The sequence below is a fragment of the Puma concolor genome, chromosome B4, assembly GCF_028749965.1.
Source record: "Puma concolor isolate L17-30 chromosome B4, mPumCon1.1.hap2, whole genome shotgun sequence".
NCBI lineage: Eukaryota > Metazoa > Chordata > Mammalia > Carnivora > Felidae > Puma > Puma concolor.
Genome location: NC_141673.1, coordinates 121,364,085 through 121,381,624, shown reverse-complemented (window position 1 = coordinate 121,381,624; position 17,540 = coordinate 121,364,085). Strand labels below are relative to the sequence as shown.

General features: G+C 42.6%; 1 long non-coding RNA gene across 1 annotated transcript in view; it reads left to right on the top strand.

Annotated features, from left to right (window-relative positions):
- LOC147579469 (uncharacterized) overlaps positions 1-17,540 on the top strand; it is a 53,908-nt gene that overhangs the window by 7,522 nt on the left and 28,846 nt on the right. Inside the window, exons 2-3 of the long non-coding RNA XR_015253985.1 lie at positions 9,005-9,116; positions 10,718-10,806. This is a non-coding gene — a long non-coding RNA (uncharacterized LOC147579469). The remainder of the gene's footprint in view (positions 1-9,004; positions 9,117-10,717; positions 10,807-17,540) is intronic.

Below are 17,540 nucleotides of genomic sequence, written 5' to 3'. Positions count from 1 at the left end.
ATGTCCACACCCTGGACCTCTGCCTTGTTTTCCAGACTTATAATCCAGTTGTCCACTTGAGGTTTCCATTTGGATGTCTCACAGGCAGCTCAAACTTAGTACGTCTGACATCAGACTCTTGATAATAGCTGGCATGTGGCTGTTTTGAAAATCAAGTGAAACAATACATATACTGCATTTGGATTTTTACCTATTATTATAATTGCATGGAATAGGTATTCAATAAATATTTGTTAAATAAATAAATATTACAGTAAATCACCAGGGTAATAATATGCTGTCTTAAGGAGTCAGCAATAATAAGTATATGTTGATGATAAAGAGAATGAGTAATACGGTTTATTTTAGTGTCTACTATGTACCAGGCACAGTTATAGGCACTGAGACTATAACAGGGAAAAATACAGACAAAATTATTTTTCTTTCAAGGTTTACAATCTAGAGGGTGAAAGGGGAAGGAGACAAATAGACGAATAAACATACATACTATGTCAGATGGTGATAAATGCAGTGGAAAAAAATAAGGTAGAGGAGAGAGATTAAGAGTGCTCAGGTTTGGTAGGGGAGGCTCTTTCAGACAGCACTGTGTATTAGTAAATTATTGCTATTGCCATGCAACACACCTCTCCTAGACTTGAAACAGTAATATACTCTTCGCTCACACGGTTTCTGTGGGTAAGGAATTTCAGAGCACCTTAGCCTGGTGGTTCTGGCTCAGAGCCTCTTATAAGTGGGCAGTCAAGATGTCGGCTGAGGCTTCAGCCATCTGAAAGTGTGAGTAGGTCCGGAGTTGGTTCCATCACAGGCTGGTGAGCTGATTCTGGCCCTTGGCAGGAGGCCTCAGTTCCTTGCCGTGCGGACCTTTCCATCGGGGTGCTTCATGGCCTCAGCGCATGGCAGTTTGCTTCCCTTGGAGATGATCCCAAACACATCAAAGTATCAGCTCAATGTTTTTTATAAGCTGGTGTCCAAATCATGCATGTAGTTTCCACAATATTCTGTTGGTCACACAGGTCAGTCAGGTTCAGTGTGGGAGGGGACCACACAAGGGTATTAGTACTAGGAGGTGAGGCTCACGGGCAGCCATCGCAGAGGCTGGCTACCACAGGGCTGCATGGTCTCTCACTCTCCTTCATGCTCATTTAATCTCCAGAATTATAAGGGATAATAGTAATGTGTGTAAATCACCAATTTGGGGACAGTTCCCACAGCAGATGATGGGAAGTCAGGGACAGATACTCTGAAAAGATAACATTCCACCAGGGGGTTGGCCATGTGAGGGAAGGGGTGTCCAGGCAACAGAAAAGAAATAATTGAGAGGCCCCGAAATAGGAGCATGCTTGGCGAATTGGAAGAATAGCAGGGTGGGTGGTGATGAATCGAAGGAAGAGAGCCAGGGCAATGTCGGTGATGAAGGCAGAGAGGTGGGGCCAGATAATGTTGGGGTTTAAAAATAATCATAACAACTTCCAATTTGGGGCACCTGGATGGCTTAGTCGGTCAAGCATCTGACTCTTGATCTCAACTCAGGTCTTGCTCTCAAGGTTGTGAGTTCAAGCCCCATGTTGGGCTCCATGCTGGGCATGAGGCCTACTTCAAACAAACAAACAAACAAACAAACAAACCAACCAACCCAAGAAAGTTTCCACTTTACTTTGAGACTTACTTTGGGAAGTCATTGAAAGGACTTATCTAACCATTGGAATGACATAATTTATTAGACTTATATTTGAAATGTCTCAGTCTGGTTGTTCTGTGGAGAAAAAAAAAAAAAAAAAAAAACTAGGGAGGCAAGCAAGAGTGGAAGAAAAAGAGCAGTGAAGAGATTGCTTTTATATAGTCCAGGGGATAAACTGGGGGTGATAGAGACTGATAGAATTCTAGAAATGGATTGAAACTACAGTCACCAAGATCTACTTATAGATTGGATGTGAGCTGCAATGATGGCAAAAAATACACTGAGAACGATTTGTAAGGCTTGGCCCAAACAACGAAATGAGCCAAGTTGGTATTTACTAAGATGGGGAGGAGAATGAGGAGGATTCGTGGCTTGTTTTGGGGGGAGGGCTAATGTTCTGTTTGGAAAGCTTAAGTTAATTTCCAAGGGGAAATATCGGTTAGATAGGTATGTCTGGGGTTCAGAGTTTGACTAGATGTATAAATCGATGAGCCATGAACATTTAGATGGTTTTTAGAGCCAGCAGGCTGAGATCATCACAGGAGTGATAGGTAGAGGGGTATCTGGGTGGGTCAGTCAGCTAAACGTGCGACTCTTAATTTCAGCTCAGGTCATGATCTCACCATTTGTGAGACGGAGCCCTGTGTTGGGCTCTGTGCTGACAGCATGAAGCCTGCTTGGGATTTTCTCTCTCCCTCTCTCTCTGCCCCTCCCCTGCCCATGCTCTCTTTCTCTCAAAATAAATAAACACTAAAAAAACAAAAAGGGGTGGGACACCTGGGTGGCTCAGTCATTTGGGCATCCAACTTCGGCTCAGGTCATGATCTCACGGCTCATGGGTTCGAGTCCCGCATCAGGCTCTGTGCTGATGGCTCAGAGCCTGAACCCTGCTTCAGATTATGTGTCTCCTCTCTCTGCCCCTCCCTTGCTCTCTCTTTCTCTCTCTCTCTCTCTCTCTCCCTCTCTCAAAAATAAATAAACATTAAAAAAAAGTGGTAGGTAGAGAAGAGGTTCAAGAAGAAAGCCCTAGGACATTGTAGCATTTGTAAGTTGGCAAGAAGAGGATCCATCAAAGAGGCTGAGACTAAGGGGCCAAGGATGAAGAAGGAGAGCAAGAGTGTGTTGTCCAGAAACCGAGAGAAGAAATATTTCAAGGAGGAAATGAGGTTATATGTGTCAAATCCTGCTGATAATGAAGAGAAAGAATAAAAACTGATGACTGGATTTGATCATTTAGAAGTCATGGGTGACTTTGAGGGAAGCAGAGAAGTGGTATAGTACCTAGACAGAAATGTGGGGACCACAGAGACATTTTAAGATGGAAGCATGTGTAAATGCTGATGGAGAAGATTCTGTAGAGAAAGAAAAGTTGACGACGCAGGAGAAAGGAGATATTTGCAGAACTGAAATTGTTGAGTAGGAAAGAGGGGGTGAGATCTAATGCACAAGGACCAAGTTCATTGTTTCAAAAGCGAAGACAAGGAATATGGCTACAGCTACAAAAAGTTAGTAGATTTGTGGACAGGGATCGCATTTTGTCTCATTGAAATAAGAAGCACTCAGCTGATCTTGCAGAGGGTAAGGGGTTTGGGAGGTTTGAGAAGACAGAAGGTGTGGAATATTTGTTTAGGAGAGCACACTTGCTAAAAGCGCACAACTGGCAGGCAGTGTTGAGGGTCAACCTGTCGCTTGTGGTCGTGATTTTGCAGAAAGAGCAGTCGGCATGACTGTGTCTTCCTTAGTTGCACAGGTGCAGGTGAGGAGTGGAGAGAGAGAGAGTCAGATGTGGTCAAGGATGGAGTTTTTCAGGTAGTTATGAGTGAAGGAGTAATGAATATGGTGTTGGGGGTGTTTGGCAAGGGGCGCTTACCATGTCGATCACGGAATTTGAGCCGAGTGTGAAGAAAAGTGAGGCTGTGAGAGGGGGAACGAACAATGGAAATGATGTGCCAATAGAGTCAAACACTGCTGGAGTTGGGGTGTGGGAGAGCGAGCCGGTGGGAGGTAGGTGGGGTGTCTGAAAGTGGGGTTTTAGATGAGATGCCCTTGTTGGTAGTGATTGGGACTAGGGGCCGAGCACGGAGAGGGTTGTGGCCGAGGTGAGCTGGAACCAGATCCTTGCTGGTGACGAGTCAAAGTTTCGTAGGCTGATGAGTTAAATGTAACTTCCATATGGAGTATCCCCAAGAATCCCCAAGAATGCTCTTGTTGACGGCTCTAAAACCTTGAGTAAATGGAAGGCAGTGACTATGAGTTCTGTGACAACAATAATTAAAGGTTGCCAGGTACCTTCTAATGCTAATTTTATGAGCTTGGCTATTTCATTCAATCAGTATAGGTCTCAGTATACTTGTGCAAAAATAGGAAAGTCGGTCTATGTCATCTCCAAATTCCCCCTGTTCTAGGATTCAACAACAGATTTTAAAAACGTATGTAGGGGCGCCTGGGTGGCGCAGTCGGTTGGGCGTCCGACTTCAGCCAGGTCACGATCTCGCGGTCTGTGAGTTCGAGCCCCGCGTCAGGCTCTGGGCTGATGGCTCAGAGCCTGGAGCCTGTTTCCGATTCCGTGTCTCCCTCTCTCTCTGCCCCTCCCCCGTTCATGCTCTGTCTCTCTCTGTCCCAAAAATAAATAAACGTTGAAAAAAAAATTAAAAAAAAAAAACAAAACAAAAAACGTATGTAACCATCTTGGAAGACTCTTCTGTTAACTGGAGAACAGCTGACCTGTATTTCCAGCTTTCCGACCATATAAGGAAATCTATTTACTTCAGGTTGTAATGTATGATCTTGCTAATTTGCAAGGGCATTTTCTTATGGCTAGCAAGTTAAACAAGGGTCTTGTTAGGTTGAAAGAGGTAGAAGGTCAGGGAGGGAGGGAGAGACAAAATTCAATTCTACAAGTGTTTATTAAGTACCAACCCGGCGAATTTGGAATTAACGTTGTTGGAGGTTTTACCATTAGAGAGAAAATTGCATGATTGTTAGTTTATGAAATGAGTCAACAGGGAGTCTTTGGCCCCAGAAATCTAATTGAGTGAACATCCCCACGTATTATCAGAGAGGATTCCCTCACTCCTCAGTTCTCCCTTGACCTTACCGTCATCCTGCTATTAAAGCACTTTCTCATCGCAAAGTCGTAATTTGGTTTCTTCTCTATCACCCTGTCTGGAATTGGAAGTCCGGGAGGGAAGGATTGTTTGTTATCTTAAAAGCTTAGAATCGCAGTGCCTGATACACTGATCACTTGATAAATGGCTCATCAATTCAGGATTGAATGATAGATTGAGTGTATGAATGGAAGCAGGAGCCATGCATTTATTTTCTTCAGTGTCTGTTAAAAAATGACCATCTGACAGGTTGTTGTTCACCGTACAGCTTAGGAGTTTGTTGTAGATATTTAAAGTATGCATCGGGGGGCACCTGGGTGGCTCAGTCGGTTGAGTGCCCAACTCTGGATTGTGGCTCAGGTCATGGTCTCACAGTTTGTGAGTTCAAGCCCCACGTCAGGCTTTGTGCTGACAGCATGGAGCCTGCTTGGGATTCTCTCTCTCTCTCTCTCTCTCTCTGCCCCTCCCCTGCTCTTATTCTCTCTCTCTCTCAATAAATAAATAAATAAACATTTACAAAAAAGTATACGCTGGAACGAGAATGTGAGGAATCACATGACGAGGCTGAGAGGGTGGTTGGCTTTTGCTAAATGGCATCCCTTTTTCACTCTGGGATTTTGATGAATCTCATACGTGTGTCTGGCAATATCTTCCTTCCTCGTTCACACGCCTTCTGATTTCAACTTGCGTTACCCCATCAAAGCATTTCTAATAATCTAGGTCTTTTAGAAACTCTGGAGCCCAGAATCCTCAAAAGACCTAAAGGAAGAGTTTTGAGAAACTAGGCTCTCTCTTGGCCTTTTCTTTCTCTGTAGGGGGGGCTCTGGCCATGATCTCCTGCAACGGACTTTGGTGAGTCAGGGCACAAGGGGAATGGGGGGAGACTCACTGTTTCCTTATTTCTAACGGATAAAGTGTTATTTTTTTTTATTGTATCGTATTTCTTTTTTTATTTAAAAAAAATTTTTTTTTTCAACGTTTATTTATTTTTGGGACAGAGAGAGACAGAGCATGAACGGGCGAGGGGCAGAGAGAGAGGGAGACACAGAATCGGAAACAGGCTCCAGGCTCTGAGCCATCAGCCCAGAGCCCGACGCGGGGCTCGAACTCACGGACCGCGAGATCGTGACCTGGCTGAAGTCGGACGCTTAACCGACTGCGCCAGCCAGGCGCCCCTCGTATTTCTTTTTTAAAAAAAAAATGTTTATTTTTGAGAGAGAGGGAGATTGAGAGTGCATGAGTGGGGGAAATGGAGAGAGAGAGTGGGACAGAGGATCCAAATCGGGCTGCATGCAGACAGCAGTGAGCCGGAATCGGGGCTCGAGCGCACGAACCCTGAGATCACACCCTGAGCTGAATGCAGTTGGACGGTCAACCGACGGAGCCACCCAGGGGCCCCAATTTTATTGCATTTCTAACTGGACGCTGAGCCATTTGCCCTAGCCCCGGAAATGATCAGTGAAACTCCGACGTGAACTCTGAGCTGGCGCTTGGTTTTTCAAGAAGGCTCTCTGCTGACAAGCCAGGTCTGTCCTCCATGCCCGGGATGGGTGAGGTGGCCTCTGTTACATGGAGTTGGGATTCACCCCGGGATGAAATCATTCATGGTTTCGCCTTTGCCTGTAGTCAGTTAAGAGACTCTGGCAAGTGGCTTCCCTCTGGGGACCTCGTTCTCTCTTCTCACCTGTAAGATCAAGGGTTGACTCAAGAGGACCGGGATGATCTTTTGCAATTCTCACTTCCGGAATGCTGTGGACTTTTTCTTTTCCCCCCACACCGGTCGTGGTTGTTGGCTCTGAGGGACCTCTGCCTAGACACTCCCTTCGTGAGATCACGTTTCAGTTGTAAATCTTCTCCAGGCTCCACTTCAGTCCTCCCATTTGTATCTCTCACGTCATTGTTTTCTCGGTCACATCTACTCTGGGTTGGTTTGCAAGCCTTCTGGCAAAATTGAACTCCACTCGGCATACGCTTATTGAGGTATTAATCCGAGCCACGCACCGGGGACCCAGAACAGGAAAAGCTCTGTCCCCCCCGGGCTCTCACAGCTTGGCAGAAATAATGCCAGTTAGCTTCTGTGCTGTGGGTTCCATTTTAAAGATCTTAGGTGCTCACGAACATTACCTGTCTCCCCTGCCCTGCAAATTTTATTCATGAATTGCCAAAAGGCTATCAAGAAGTTACCCGGAGTATCAGTGAATGCAAATGGCGGTGAACATTTTTCTCTGCTCTTTTGGAGCAAAGGCAATATGCACCTTCCACCTGGTGTTAATTTAGCTGGACTATTCCGCCCCGCAGGACTGTTACCTTACTATGACTCTAGTTTTTAACAAAGGGAAAACATTCAGTAAAGAGGACAGTGTTTACAATTCTGAGGACTTGGGGTTGAAAGGAAAGCAGTGGCTGCGAGCTGTGTGGAGCCCTGGGGCCCGCCCGGCCTTGAGGGAGGGAGGTCACCCCCGCGAGCGAGAGGCGCAGTAGCTCCCCCTAAGGGTGATGCTACTGAGTTGCTTTGCTGACATACTGTTTGCCCATTAAGGGTGTTTAAAGAGCAATTAGCTCCAGTTTTGCTCCAAGAGAATAAACTCTTCAGGACCAAGGGAATCTGTCCATTCCCACCCTCGGCAAGAGCTGGGCCAGACTCGAGGCTCGGAAATGGCAACTTCCTAAGTTTCCACGGTGAGGGTCGTTTTGTGACGTCACAGTCACAGAGTCTCCAATTGTCACATACTTCCTGTAAGCACGATTATACTTCCAAGGAAAGAGTCCAGTGAGTTTTGAACGTCCTCACCTCTGCTCCTCTCCATTTTCTTTAATATTAGGGAATGGAGAACATTGTATTTTATACACTTTATAGCTGAAATTTGGTTACTCCTTGTTGATTTTTGGTAGGTTTATTGTCTGATTATTAATTATTGTTGACATTTCTCATTAATGAATGGCTATCCGGAAGAAAATTATATCAGTTTCGTATAGGATTTGTAAAACACTAAAAAACATGCTTGTTCTTAAAGACTATTTAATTAGAAAAAACAATGCATTATGGGGTGCCTGGGTGGCTCAGCTGGTTAAGCCTCTGACTCTTGATTTCGGCTCAGGTCATGATCTTAGGGATCTGTGGGTTCAAGCCCCGAATCTGGCTCTGTGCTGACAGTATGGAGCCTGCTTAGGATTCTCTCTCTCTCTCTCTCTCTCTCTCTGTCCTTCTCCTGCTTGTGCTCTCTCTCTCTCAAAGCAAATAAATAAACTTTAAAAAAATTAAAAAAGAAGAGAATGCATTTTAGGAAACACATCTTTTTAATGTAATTTATCCCTTCTTTTACTACAATTTCTAACCTCTTATTTCCTCTCCTGAGTTGTTAGCTCTTTGAAGTAGAACATTATTTGGTTCACTTTTGTGTTCTTTCTAATTCTAAATGCCTATCACAAAGGAAGAATATGATGAATCTTGGTGAAATGTCATGGATTTTATTATTTATTTTCTCCTTTTAAAGAGAGAGAGACAGGGCACAAGTGAGTGAGGGGCAGAGAGAGAGAGGGAGGGAGGGAGAGAGGGAGTGAGAAAGAGAGAGAGAGAAGCGGGGCTCACCCAGGGCTCGTGTTTTTACCCGAAGCTGGGCTGGTGCTCACCCGATGTGGGACTTGAACTCACCACTGTGAGATCATAACTTGAGCCGAAGTCAGATGCTTATCGACTGAGCCACCCGGGCTCCCTAACGTCGTGGATTTTAGAAAAACGCCGATATGAGCGATGAAGCACATCACTGACCCATTTGTTACCTGACAAGAGAAGACAAGCGACTTGCCCACGGTCATGCAGCTAACAAGCAGGAGGGCCTGGATTCAAACTTAAGCAATTTGGTTCCAGAGTTCCCCATATACAGTCAGGTATATGAAATAGTGTATATCCCTTCCGCCCTCCTGCTGCAGCTGATACTGTCTTCCTTTCCTTCAAGAGCCCCGGGTTTTACACGGGTGTCCGTACCTCCTGCATGCAGCTCATTTACTAGGGGGCAGTTGATTTCACTTCCGGTTACGGAGATGGGGCATGTAGCTTGGGCCTAAAGTGACAATTGGGGTCCCCTTCTGTGGCCTGACTTACTGCATCAGGGGTGGGCACTAAGCCTGCAGACCATGTCTGCTGAGGCATTTCTGGGAGGGAAGTGTCCTCTGTCTTCTGGAAGAATTTTGGATGACCATTTTCTTTCTCTTTCCTTAGATATGCATGGGAGCAGGCAGCTGTGGATGGCCAAAGCAGGGCCACTGGAAGTAAACCTGGCATTGACAAGGGGAAACAGGTGCAGTAGGAAACCTGGTTTTGGATGACATTGGTGAGTGAGTCAAACCACCCTTGAAGCCAACCCTACCTCTAAGCAGTCAGTCATGTTAGCCACTCATCTCTTACTGTTTCAGCTACTTTGAGTTTTTTGTTTGTTTGTTCTGTTTTTTGTTTGCTTGTTTTTGGGTTTTTTTGACAGAGAGAAAGAGAGAGAGAGAGAGAGCACGCATGGGGGGTGGCAGAGAGAGAGGGAGAGAGAAAGAATCCCAAGCTGACAGCATGGAGCCAGATGTGGGGCTCGAACCCATGAACCGTGAGATCATGACCTGAGCCGAAGTCAAGGGTCTGATGCTCCACTGACTGACTGAGCCACCCAGGCATCTAAACACAAATTTTTTTTTTTTAATCACTCAGTGGAAACTATTCATGGCCATAATTTGGGAAGGTAAGATTTCGTGCCTTTCTCAAGAAGCTAACTGTTCAGAACCTTGACCAAGTAGAGTTGTTAAACTTGGAAAGAAGTAATTAGATCTCAGTATTTAAGAGCTGTGTGATAACTAGTTCATGTTATATTTACAACTCTATATTCGAATACAACCTAAATGTCAGGTGCCTGAGTACGAATATAAAAATATCAGAACCTGCTGTTACTGCAGCTGAACCTAAATTATCTCCTTTAGGGAAAATCAATACTTCTCTTTTAAGCCAAGCTCAGATTCCCACATGTACTTCCAAATGACAAGTAATAAATGGCCAAGGAAAATATTTTTTAAAAATACCTCTACAGAGGTAAAAATTATGAAAAAATGCTACTTGCCTCTTATGAGAATTAGGAAAATCCTCCCTTAACTCCTCTCATACAGAGGATTTTACTTCTCCACTAAAGTAGAGTCCACTAAATAACTTCTGGAATGGAAGTTTTGATTGTTGGTGAATATAAGGACAAGTAATTCAAGGAAAAAGACAAATAATCTAAAGATAAAACCAGTATCTTGAAAGAACGTTTCTTTAAAATTTCAGTGGTTCTAAATTTTAAAATATTTTTGTAATGTTTACTTATTTGTCTGTGTGTGTGTGTGTGTATGTGTGTGTGTGAGAGAGAGAGAGAGAGAGAGAGAGAGAGAGAGGCAGACCAGGCTCTGAGCTGTCAGCACGGAGCCTGATATGAAGCTTGACCTCACGAACCGCGAGATCATGACCTGAGCTGAAGTCAGACACTTAACTGACTGAGCCACCCAGGCACCTCTCAGTGGTTCTAAATTTTAAACTAGAAGGGAAGGGCTTCTGTTGGTACTAAGCTAGCCTAGAGAACTATCTTTAAGAATAAATACCGATTCTTCTTGGTTAAGAAATTTATAAGGGCCTCCTATTCTAAGGTCCCTGTTCTGTTTTCCCTTCTTTGGCAGAATCTACAGGCTTAATACTTTCCTTTCCAGCTTGGTAGACCACCTCCTCTTTCTTGACCTCCTGGCACTGTATCTTGAACAAACAGAATTATAAGATGTTTATTAAAGTTGGGGAAAAAGTAACCGTTTTCTGCTCTTTTTTGTGTATCAGAAAGAGCAGGGGGTCCCAAGGTATCTGATATAATGGATGCAGTATTTGGAGCCCTGTATTTTAATAACTATTAAGGAAAAATGGTTTGATTTCAAGGTCCCTGGACTGTAGAGAGCTCAAGCCCTGGCTGCAAATCGTTTGCCTTGAAGAGACATAAATGAGAACCACAACTGCCAGAAAATACGGTAATCTCTAGAAATGCCTTGATAAATTAAAATGAAAGACAGCCCAAGACGTCAGCCCTTCATACCCATTGAATGCTGTGCTCTCAGTCAGCTGATAAGACTTTAATTTATTTTATTATTTCATTTTTTGTGACAAAATGTAACACAACTCATGCATTTTTGTCCACTAATCCTCTCTCTCCTTCGTATAAATGGCATACATGATGATGACCTATGTTAAAGTTATTGCCCACTGTGTGCAGCGTTACAGAGATAATCTACAAATAGTATAACAATTGGTAGAAAATTAAACTATAAAGCATATAACTGCAGAAAGAGATATAAATCTCTAAATATTTGGGTTTCTTTCCCTTGCACATCTGTTATTTTAGCCACTTGAGCCACCTAGTGGTAATATCTGTGAAATATGATTTCTTATACTGAAAAGGCATATAAAAGCTTTTAACTTGTTGGGATGAGCACTGGGTGTTATATAACTTACATATATATACTATATACATAATATATATACACTATATATGCATATATGTATATATGTACATACATATATACATAATATATACATACTATTATATATATACATATATAATATATACATACTATATATGTATATATGTATATACATATATACATAATATATACATACTATTATGTATACTATATACATAATATATAATATTACATATTATATAACTTACATATAACTGGGTGTTATATGTAAGTAATGAATCACCGGATTCTACTCCTTTAACCAATACTACACTGTATGTTAACTAACATGAATTTTAAAAAATTAATTGAAAAAAGAAATAAAAGTGGTAGTATGGACTGAAAAAAAAACCTTTTAGCTGTTTCCAACTTAACAGGACTGAAGTAAGGAAAATGAATTGTAATCATTGTATACATTCAGATTTCCAAATTAGTGTTTATTAATAAATAAATTACAATTAACTAACAAAGTAAGCAAAGCATTATGTTTTTATAATTTGTTTTATAATATTCAATCTTCTACCAATTTAACATTAATATTTATTAATGAATTCATTTATTATTAATTTATAAATAAAAAATAAAGTATAAAAACGTAACTCTTTGCTTATCTTGTTTCCTCTAGTAAAGTCCACATAGCCAAGAAAATAAAAATTATAGGAAATAGTAATTGATGGGAGGGAAATTTTCAATATGTATAACAAAGAAATAGCTATCAAATATTTAGTGAACTAAAAATGACTAATACATTTTAGAACTTATATTCACATGGAATCTTGGTCCTGGGTAGAGCCATATTTTCCAAATCTGTCTTCCGACACATCATCAGTCTCATTTCTTCTTACATTCAAAGAACAAAAATTAATTACCGATCTGCTTAGCGGTCCATTAGAAATATTCCACACCCAGATTACACGGTGACTAATCTGAGATTTCTTTCACTGGGAATTGTAGCTCAAACTAAGTTTCCATGTTGGCTCTGTTCCGGTGTAATAACCTCCAGCAGAGCCAAATCACAAAATACTTACTAACTTCATGTGTTAGAATCCACATTCGTCTTTGCCTTGTTAACTTTTAAGGAGCTTTTTATTTGTTGTTCCAAGAATGTCAGGTTCTTTGGTTTCCTGCTGTCTTAAATTGCCATATGTCTCTAAAGACATTTGTGTGTGTTTATGTGTTTTTAAAAATCAGAATTAGCACAAAGGAGTGATAAATTTGTTTTCTTCGAATTCACCAAGCTTCTTGCTTGGTAGGATTGCAAAGCCATAGTGTGAAACCAGCAGGGCAAATGTTCTCTCTTTTGGCTGATCCAGTGTTACGTAAACTCTGACCTCCCCGCATCTCATCTGGTTTGCATTAGGTGAGCAGAAGACAGGTTGATTTCACGAGGGGTCCTGGAAGCAAAGGTGTCTATGGAAGGGTAGAGGAGTGAAGCTTGTCAGCCTGAGAGCCGATAAGATCTTTAAGGGATGATTGAGCAGAATGAACATGAAATAGGCTCTAAAAGAGGAGAAGCTTCCCTGATGTATAAGGCATCCAGGCAGATCTGGTGGGGGGAACAAGGTAACAAAGGGAGGATTGTGCTCTAAGCGAGGGGGTGAAGGCCTATTCTTTTGCCTTCCCTTCAGGGGATACCATCTTTCTGGGCAGAATGTGTGCTTGGGGAATAGACATGTTGCCTAGGCTGGGCAGCCAGAGAATTTCCTCAGGCATTTTGAACTTGGGGCCGGTGAGAATGAGTCTGACTTGTTCTTTGGGGTGAGTCTTGGGAGTTGTGTGGTACTGCTTGCTGCTCTGTGGAGAAAATCAGCCTCAGAGAGGAGAGATAGAAGCCAAGATGCAGACATACAGGACAGGGAGAGAGTCTGAACCAAGCTTCTTGGAATGCACTTCTCCTTTTGCATCAATTAATTTGACCCCCACTCTTACTTAGCTCCTCAGACCAATTCAGATTGGAAGATGTAGTGTTCGTGAAATAACACAAGTCCCAAAATGAACTTTAGAACAGTAAATAAAGCCATCCAGAGAATATGGAGGAATAAGACTTTCCTTTGTTCTGCATTTTTCATGTAGAAGGGTGGACATTATTAGCTAAAGCTACGGTCTGCTGGTGTTCAGTCTGGTCTTGATTCCCCGCCCTGTTCTCATTCTTCATAGGATCCTCGAATGAACTTCTTTTCTCTCATGATTTTAGCTCTCACCAATGTGCTTGCTAATGGCTCCTGAATTTTTTTTATATTAAATATAATTTATTGTCAAATTGGTTTCCATACAACATCCAGTGCTCATCCCAACAGGCGTCGTCCTCAATGAATGGCTCCTGAATTTGTAACTCTATGAACTCAAGAGCTGTCTATCTAATTGTGTATTGGGCATTTCCTCTTAGTTCTATGGAAACCTCCAAGTCAGTGCATCTAACAAATAAACTCTTCCTGAATTCTTCGTATTCCTTGGGGCAGAGAGTGGTATCACTATCTACCTGGGTGCTTAAGTTGGAAACATATGAATGAATCATTGGTGACTCCTTCATTTTTGACCCCTACATCTTATCGGTCAGTATGATTTTTCCACAAATCTCATTATTATTCCTCAAATGCATCTCTTTCTCTCCACCTTCACCATTAGGTCCTTAGTCAAGAGCCTTAGTATTTCTTGTGTGGCTTATTTTAATAGCCTCTTCCCTTTTGTCCCAGCCTTGAGTTATTCACCACTTGATATTCTTCTTTCTGGAGTTAACTTTCTCAACTGAAAATCTCGTAGTGTCATTTAAAAAAATCTTTCATGACATCCCTCCCCCCACCGCTCCCCCCCACCCCATGCCAGCCAAAGATCTGTAAGTTCTTCCATATGGTTTTTCCTCTTCCTCCAACATGATCTTTAGCCAGTCCCTTCCTGCGATTCTACTTCCTAGCCATGTGCGTTTCTCCCCGAATGGGCTGTGCCCCTGCGTGTCTCAGTGAGTAGACTGCTCCTTCTGTAGAGACTGATTGCACAGCTTCTGTCTGCATGACTTCCCAGTTCATCCCAGCCACTCCCCTCTTCAGAAAGGCTTTCTTAACCTCTCTACTCTGTGGATAGTTCTGCTACAACACTTATCACAGCCTCTTGCTATCATCTGCTTACTCCCTTGTCTTCCCAAATGTGCTGTGAAACTCCTTGAAGCTAAAACAAGCACCTGGATATCTAATGTGTAAACAAATAGAGTCTTTTATCCAACCGATGAATTCAAAGATGAACACAGCCATGAACCATTTACCAATTACTCTGCTTGGAGTTTACACTCTGGGCAGCATCACTTCTGAAGCAATAAATAAGAAAAATGAAGGTGGCGGTGGTATGTTAGTATTGTTAAAAGACTGCAAAGGAGGAGCCTCCTGCCGTTATCTGCCCACTTCTAGCAGAACAGATTGGTGGGTGAGAATATGAAATATGGTAACTTGAACTGCCATAAGTGAGGGTGGGAGGAAGGCAGTCATTTCATTCTGATAGAGGAAAACCTACATAGAGACTCTGCTCCACTGTTAACTTAAAAAAAATTTTTTTTTTATGTTTATTTGTTTTTGAGAGAGACAGAGACAGAGGGTAAGTGGGGGAGGGGTAGAGAGAGAGAGAAGAATCTGAAGCAGGCTCCGGGCTCCATGCTGTCAGCACAGAGCCTGACATGGGGCTCAAACCCATGAACCATGAGATCATGACCTGGGCCACCCAGGTGCCCCTCCACTGTTAACTTTTTAAACGGCTCTAATGAACATTGGCAGGTATCTGAATGAACAACCTTGAAAGCTTTTGATTGCCCAACAAGAGACTGGAAAAGGCCTTTCTAGAAGCAAGAGAGAAGAGGAGCTATGTGGGATCCTATGAAGGCTCACACAGAAGCGTAGATACCAGCGTCCAACTCAAAGGAGTTGGCCAGGTAGTTGTTTCCAGTCTGTTTCCTGTTGTTGGCTCTGTTTAGGATTTTTCTGTCTTGGTAACATTTCGCAAAAGAGCATTTGCCTTTCTTTGTAGGTCAACTGAAGTGGTTGTGGGATTTTTGCTCCTTTTCTCCTGGGATCCCAAGCCAGCTGCACTACCTGTCGGAGATCCCATGGTCTTTACCCTCCACAAAGGGGAGCTAGAGTCACACTTGAGGGACATAAAACAAGGGATCTATCAAACCATCAAACAGAAAATTCCAGGAACATTTGTTTAATACCAACTCAGAAGTTGCTTCAGAATCTCCATAAGAAAGGGGATTGGGGGCACAATTTATTAGTAAAGGGGAGTGGAAAGGGGTTGAAGGAGACATGGAGATTATGGATTGGTAGGGTCAAGCTAAATCCCTCCAGAGCCCCCTGTTTGTGTTACTATGGTAATGGTTCTCTCACTAAATCATGCTGGACATTGTGGGAAATTAGAACAACAAACAAAGCAAACCACTTGATTAAAATGAACCCTGCCCTGAAGGAAATTGGAGTCCAGCCGGGAGAGACAGAAAAACTAACAGGTTTAAGAGACTATTAAGTCAGGGGTGCCTGGCTGGCTCAATCCAGAGAGCATGTGACTCTGATCTCCGAGTTGTGAGTTCAAGCTCCATGTTGGGTATGGAGCCTACTTAAAAAAAAATAACTAAGAAAAAAAATTAAAAATAAAAAGACACTATTAATCAACCCAAAACAGTTTCCTGGAGACCAGTCTGTGCAACTGATTGACCAGGAGTTCTAGTCTTGCCGACACCATTAATCTTTCCTGGTCCCAGGTGCCATTTGATATCACTTGGTGGTCATTGTGTCTGCTCTGTGGTTAAACATCAGTAGGGATGATTCTGGGTTGTGGGCATGGCTGGGCTTTCAGGGCAGCAGTGGGGATTCCAGAAATCTCTGGGTCACTGAAAGCCCCTTTCTTCAGCCCAGTGTGGGGAAACTGGGCTGAGAGATTACTGGGGATATGGACACCCTCCCTTCACATCCCTATTTCCTGAAACAGGGTTTTACAGTATCTCCAACCAGTCTTACCTCCTCATCTCATGTGTTTTCCTCTCAGAAAATGAGAGCTTTGCTTGTTTTGCTCTGTTTGAGACCTGAGATTGGGCACAGATGAAGACACTTGCCAATTTTCAATTGCATTATATCTGAATTTACATTATCCTGGGGCATGATTATCAAGGGAATTTTCTATAATAATGTTCTCTTTGAGTTGAAAGAAATCAGAGTACTGCCCTGAGGAGAAAGAATTAATATATAATTATTGTATAAGGTGGATGTATGAGGATAATAATAACCAAGGATCATCGATTCTTTACTATATGCCAGGCGTCGTTTTCAATTATTTATTTGTGTTATCTCATTTATTCCTCACAGTGGCCCAGGGAAGACTGCCCTGTTATTATCTCCACTTTAGGACGTGGAGATTTGGGTATAGAAAGGTAAAGTGATTTGCCCAAGAGCACGTAGCTACTCAGTGGCAAAGTTGGAGGTGGAAACTCAGCCAGTCTTACTCTGGATACCGTGTTTTTAACCACAATGTTATTTTGAAGTGGAGCAGTATAGGTTGTCTTTTGTTTGGTGATGGGGAGGGGGTTGCTGTAAAACTAGCTCAGATTCACAGCTTAACCCAACTTCAAAGCTGGACGGTAATAACTAAAATCTGAGTAGCTAGCTTTGTTATAAATGAGAAGAGTGCCATTGGGGTAGGAAAACCCTGCAGACACTTGGAATTTTGATTTCTCATTTCCAAAAAAATTCCAATTTGATTTTTAAATATTTATTTTATTTTTGAGACAGAGAGAGACAGAGCATGAGCGGGGGAGGGGCAGAGAGCGAGAGAGAGAGAGACACACACACACACACACACACACACACACACAGAATCCGGACCAGGCTCCAGGCTCCGAGCCATCAGCACAGAGCCCAATGCAGGGCTCGAACTCGTCAACCGCAAGATCATGATCTGAGGACTGAGCCACCCAGGTGTCCCCCGATTTGATTTTTCAACCTAGCCTCTTCTGTCTTTACAGAAGCATTTTGCAACTTTACTTGTTTTTTCTTTCCTTAAAAATTTCAGTTTTTCTCTCTTAATTTTTTCTTCTTTCCAAAATTTGGGTATGCCCATGACTACTGCATCATGGGGGAAAACCAGAGTGAACTACCTTTGGCTGCACCTGCTTCCTCAAGGTTTTTATTTTATTTAAAAAAATTTTTTTTTATTTTTTATTTTCGAGAGAGAGAGAGAGAGAGAGAGAGGGAGAGAGAGCATGTGAGTGGGGG